Source organism: Neophocaena asiaeorientalis, unplaced genomic scaffold (genome assembly GCF_003031525.2).
Source record: "Neophocaena asiaeorientalis asiaeorientalis breed wild unplaced genomic scaffold, Neophocaena_asiaeorientalis_V1.1 scaffold46, whole genome shotgun sequence".
Taxonomy (NCBI): Eukaryota; Metazoa; Chordata; class Mammalia; order Artiodactyla; family Phocoenidae; genus Neophocaena; species Neophocaena asiaeorientalis.
In genome coordinates, this window is record NW_020175393.1 from 7,164,521 (window position 1) to 7,171,089 (window position 6,569).

The 6,569-nt window shown below is 40.2% G+C and overlaps 1 pseudogene; it reads left to right on the top strand.

Annotated features, from left to right (window-relative positions):
• The first annotated feature begins 6,015 nt into the window (after window positions 1-6,015).
• Window positions 6,016-6,311, top strand: LOC112414020 (60S ribosomal protein L36a-like; annotated as a pseudogene).
• The last annotated feature ends 258 nt before the right edge of the window (window positions 6,312-6,569 follow it).

A 6,569-nucleotide genomic window follows, 5' to 3' on the forward strand; every position in this document is an offset into this window, starting at 1 on the left:
TTTTAATTAGTCTTAATTCTTTTCAGAGAACTATGTTTTCAATTATTTTAGGTAATGTGTATACACAATACAAAATCCAAACTGTGAAACAGAGAATACAGTGAAAAATAAGTCTCCCTCCAACCCCTGACCCTCAGACACCAAGTTCCCTCCCTGAGAGAGAACCACTGTTGGGGGTCCCCTATGTCTGAACTGCTTGAGAAGGATCACTCTGGCAACAAGGCAGAGACTGAAGAAGCGGGGGGAAAAAAAGGCCATTTGTCAACTAAGAAGAAATGACAAGGGCTTCTCTGGTGGCGCAGTGGTTGAGAGTCCACCTGCCGATGCAGGACACGGGTTCGTGCCCCGGTTCGGGAAGATCCCACATGCCGCGGAGCGGCTGGGCCCGTGAGCCATGGCCGCTGAGCCTGTGCTCCGCAACAGGAGAGGCCACAACAGTGAGAGGCCCACGTACCACAAAAAAACAAAAACAAGAAGAAATGACAAAAGTCTGGTGGGGGGGGTGCAGGAAATGAAGACATAAATTCAGGTAGTGGGGATGTATCATTGAGAATTGCGCTTAGTTACAAATACAAGCAATCTGAATAATAGTGACTTAAGACAAAGATTTATATTTTTCTCACATATAAGAAGTCTGGGTGAGCATTTAAGGGCTGATGTAGCTGTTCCATTATGTCATTAATACTCAAGCCTCTTCTATATTTGTGCTCTACCATCTTTAGAATGTTGCCTCAAGGTAGCAAAATGGCCAGTGCTGCTCCAGCCATCATATCCATATACCAAAGACAGAAGGAAGGGCAAGAGTGCATGTGCTTGCTCTCTCCTATTTATCCTAATTCAGATCAACTCTCTGCCCTTCTGCTTTTCTATCTGCTCTCTGTTTCAGCAGGCTGGCCTGTGTGGGCTACATCAGTGGCTTTCTTGCCCTTGGCGTTGTGATGGGTTCAGCCAATACAATCCATGGAAGGAGATGAGAATGTGAGCTCAGGATTTCTTTCCCTCTGACTCCCTTTCTACAAAGTCACATCTGGCTGGCTGCCTCTTTTTACCTGAAGGCCACTGTTCTCAAGGCAGTCTGCTCTACCCGACCCTCTCCTTACCAGTGCAGAAATAGAGATAACAGCTTGGCTGACCCTAATTTTGTACTCGTATTCTATCCTTCATGATTTCTATACATAGTGTGCCAGCTGTTCCCTTGCTGGGATTCTGAATGACACAAGTCACAAGCTAGTTGAGTCAGCCTCTTTTAAGAAAATTTCCTAAAAGTTTCACCCAACAATTTTTACTTGTAGTTAGAAGTTAGATGGCCATCCTTACAAAGGGAGGGAGGGATATACAGGTGACTTATTGGTGGTGGTTTTTTCGAGACTGGTCATTTGTAATGAAGAAGGAAAGTTGGATACTGAGTAGGCAGCTAGATGATTCTATCATAGGAGTGACTAGAGGGAAAAATAAAGATGCCCTGTGAGAAACAATATTAATTTGCAATCAACCAGACTGAGAACAGAGGGACAATGCACCAATCATTGAATTTCCAGTAACAGTCACATTTTAAAGGTCACTGTCAAATTCATAGGTGACTGCCCTTGAAAGTCCCAAACTTTGAAAGTCTTTTTCTCCCCCGTCTTAAAGAGCCTCTTGTAGAATCTGATTAAAAATAGACTTTTTTAACTCTGAAAAAGCACACGTAAACCATATGCACAATTGTTTAACAATATTCTTTCTACACAAAGATCCAATGCAATAAAATCTTTTTTTTTTTGAAGCATAGCATGGTTGTTAAGAAGTTGTATCCTGGAGCTAAACTACCTAAGTTTGAAATCTGGTTCCACATGTACCAGTGGTGTGCCCTTGAGCAAGTTACCTAGCCTCTGTGTTTGTTTCCTCATCCATAAAGTGGGTGGGGTGGCCATGAGGATGCATTTGGCAGACCTTCTAGTTCAGGGAGTGTATTGTCTGAGGGCCCCTGCTGCTGCACTTTGGAATCTACTGTGACATTTGTGACAGAGCCACTTCTCCCATGGGCATCTCCCCACCAATGATGTAATATGGCAGGAAGACCAAGGCAGACCCATTTCTGGAAGACACTAGATTCCATCAGCTAACTTTGGCTCGAAGACAACTCCCTCCCTGAGCTCTGATGAACTTCACTAGGACTGCTCTGCAGTCTAAGACACTTCTACCAACCTCCCTTCTCTTTCTCCTTCACTCAATGTTAGACTTGGGCTGTGGTCTAGTGACTCTCTCAGCCATTACCAGCTCCCCTTCATTTCCTTTTTCACAGGCATTTTCCTTAATAAAACCTTGGCACGCTTATTCTGATCTTGGCGTCTGCTTCTTGGAGGACCTGGACTAACACAGTGGGGATAATACCAGTTCCTACCTCTCACTGAGTTGTTGAGAGGATAAATGAGTTAATTCATTTACTGTGCTTACAACAGTGCTTGACAGATAGTAATACTTCAATCCATTTCAGTTATTAAAGACAAGACCAGATCTTACATTTCTGGTATTATAGCAGATTAGATAACCCCCAAAACCTTCCATTATTAAATACCATAAAAGTATGATGAAATATAGAAAATAGTCTTCTACCTGCATAGCTGAGTTTATAAAAAATATAAATCCTAGGGGAAAAATGGAGAGAGACCTAAAAAACAGAGCAGTAGTCTTGACTTCACACTGCAGCTGTCCCCAGGGAATTTGATGGAGCCTTTGAACGTAAAGCTGAGAATTGTCAAAGAGCTTTAGAAAAAAGGTGGGGACTAAAAGCCAAACCATCAGCAAAGAGAGATATAAAGGAAGCTTGTCCATCTTCACTTGTATCTGGATAAAGGGAAAAGATCCCTCAAGACTGAAGGCAGAGTTTGGCATTTATACTACTCTTGTGGCTGAGAACTCCCAAGCTGATAATAGCTGTGACAAAGGGAATACAAGTCCTCTCTGGAGGGACAAACCCTCAGCTAAGGATTCTCAGTCTTCTCTTCAATATAGTCCTGCTGAAGATGAACTCACAATCCAAAATTGCAGAACAAACAAGGAAATACTCCACCATGAGTGAGCATTAGCAATATGAGGAGCAGGATTAGATTTCTAACAACTTAAGATACTTATTTTATAATTTCTGGCTGATATAGCTAATACATTAAAGAACAGAATTTTTAAAAACATAACGACTGCGTCTTTATTCCTATCCCGCCCCTAGGTCCTTCAGAGCCTTTTTTTTTTTAGATTCCATATATATGTGTCAGCATACGGTATTTATTTTTCTCTTTCTGACTTACTTCACTCTGTATGACAGTCTCTAGGTCCATCCACCTCACTACAAACAACTCAATTTCATTTCTTTTTATGGCTGAGTAATATTCCATTGTATATATGTGCCACGTCTTCTTTATCCATTCATCTGTCGATGGACACTTAGGTTGCTTCCACGTCCTGGCTGTTGTAAATAGAGCTGTAATGAACATTGTGGAACATGACTCTTTTTGAATTATGGACTTGAAGACATGGGGAGGGGGAAGGGTAAGCTGGGACGAAGTGAGAGAGTGGCATGGACTTATATATACTACCAAAGGTAAAATAGATAGCTAGTGGGAAGCAGCCACATAGCACAGGGAGATCAGCTCAGTGCTTTGTGACCACCTAGAGGGGTGGGATAGGGAGGGTGAGAGGGAGACACAAGAGGGAGGAGATATGGGGATATATGTATATGTATAGCTGATTCACTTTGTTATAAAGCAGAAACTAACACACCATTGTAAAGCAATTATACTCCAATAAAGATGCTTAAAAAATAAAATAAAATAAAAAACATAACGAAAGACTGAGATTCTCAAAAAGAACCAAACACAATTTTAAAGACTGCCTTATCTGAGGTTCTCTAGAAAGCAGAGCCTGAGGCAAGGATTAGGATGCTGATCTTTTATTCAGGAGATGAAGCCTGTTGAGATGAAGGCAAGGAAGAAAATGGGAAGTAGGGCAAGGAAAGGTGTGAAGCAAGGTGATATGATGCATTACAGTGCCGGTCTCTGTTTGATAAGCTATGAAGAGACAGCTAGCCACTCTCTCTTTGCCTAACACCCAGGACTTCTCTGGAAGGTTTTCAAAAAGAAACAGCACTTCTGATTGGAAGGAGAATTTATCTGCCCAGCTCCCTCCTGTTACCCATTTCCTATTGCCCAAATCCACTCCACGGAGAGCTAACCCATAGGTGTTGCACTGTTCATCCTTTGATGTCACTCAGGAAACCAGATCCTCTGTTCAGAAGTAGAGGAGCAACTTGGTGCAGACACCCTGGCATGTGGAAGGTGAAGCAATGCAATCCCAGGCCTCCAGCCAGCCTGGGGAGCTCAGCAGAGTACCTGTACACTGTGTGAGTTACTGGCAGTTGCAAGAACTTTGAGAATAGGGAGGCAGTTTGATTCTGAGAAGGAACAAGGTTAGTTTCTGATGTTAAATTAGATATGCAGTCATTGAAATTGAGAAATACTGTCCAGTGGATAAACAGTATATTGGATCCAGATGAAGACAAAATTGTGGATATAGAGATAAATTAAATTATACCTATGTGCTGTATTCTGGATAAAGAAAAAAAGCAAAAAAAAAAAAAAAAAAAGAGGCATGAAAGAGTAAAAAGTCCAATTTATACCCAATAGGAATTTCTGAAGGTGAGACTAGAGAATAAGAGGTTACACTGATAAAGAGCATGCATCCTTAGATTCAGTTTCTATGTGATATTTTTGATGCCCAAGGGCAGCTTTTGTACACAGAGAGGTTTATTTTCATTTATTTGGGTTTGATTTTTAAAACTTTACTTACTGAAATTATAAATTTAAAAGTCTAGATTTTCTTAAACTCCTAAATTCATCTTATGAGTTTTATTACACGATTTTAAATCCAGTAAATTTTATATAAAATAGAAAATTTTCAGGGAAGCTTTAACATAAATTGGACTGATTACTTAAGGGGATTAGATTTTAATTAATGTTAAGTAAACTTGAATAGGACAGGCTAATTACCTTTACTTCAAATAATATGCATACATTAATGTATGCAATTTTCTTTAAGACGTTGGAATGTCTAAACTCAAGAAACTTATGACCCAATAAGCTAATCCTTCCCACATCATCAAACAACTCTCTAATGCAAGTTCTTTTAACCACTCTACCACTGTTTATAAACTAAATCACTTACACCATTCAACTTCGAATCAAGCATTTAATTTGGAATTGCAGGCCAATCTGTCACACATTCTAATATACCAAATTCAATTATATTTTACAAGTATTTTAAATGCCAAACACAGTGATCATCTTGATTGTAACCCAAAATGATTAATGCCATGGGTTTGACATACTTCATAATTTCATGTTTCTGGGGTTAAGAGACACAACCCAGTGAGGTTTACTGTGACTTTAAATTCCTGAGCCAATAACTCATGATGACAGTATGCCTGTCACCTGAGGCAAGTTGGAGGTACATATTGAACAGACACATTTGGTACAGGGATGCCAGACCTGCAGCTGCCTATGTCCAGTGTGGTCTTTCCTGCATCACAGATTGACATACTGAGTCCAGTTTTAGAAATCTTGAAATTATAGGAGACCCCAAATCTGTACCCTTCAGGTGGGGTTGATACCTCCTGTTCCAACTACACAACCACACAATACTTTTTGTAACCTCTTTCCGTTCTGATGACGAGATGTTATCATCTGAATTCTTCAACCTCCAACCAGATTGCAACTGATTTTGTTCATTCATCTCATTACTGTCTGGCTGAACTCTATTTTCATCTTTTTTTCCCTCTGTCTTTGGACCACAAGGTTTTGGCAGAATCTAGTCAGACTTTCCTTATCTATAGTCTTTGACTGGCTTCATGATCACAGCAATCATGAGTGGCATAAATAAAAACAGATGCACACCAAGACACACTGAAGTGCAGAAGAACAACGAAAACAGAGAGAACATCTTGAAACAACCACGGTTTTTTGTGTCAATAGTGCTCCTGCAAACATGGTGAAAATGCCTTAAACCGGTGGGACTTTCTGTAGGAAATGTGGCAAGCTCCAACCCCACAAGGTGGCACAGTACAAGAAGGGCAAGGAGTATCCATATGCCCAGGGAAAGTGGCATTATGACAGGAAGCAGAGTGGCTATGGTGGGCAGACTAAGCCAATTTTCTGGGAAAAAGCTAAAAGGACAAAGATTGTCCTGAGGCTGCAGATCAAAGAATTCTGGCTATTAAGAGATGCAAACACTTTGAACTGGGAGGATTTAAGAAGAGAAAGGGCCAAGTAATTCAGTTCTAAGCTTCATCTTTTGGTGTTATGAAGATAATAAAATCTTGAGGTTAAGTTAAAAAAAATAGAAAAATGACATATCACCAAAGTGAAGTGATAAATAGATAGCAGACTTCTAATCAACAGCACTTGAATAATATCTTTGGAGTAAGAGAAACAATGAATCTACAATTTTATACCCAGTCAAGCTATCATTCAGGAATGGGGAAACAAGTCATTTTCAGAAAGGCAAAGACTAGATTCATTAACAAACACTGAAAAAACTGC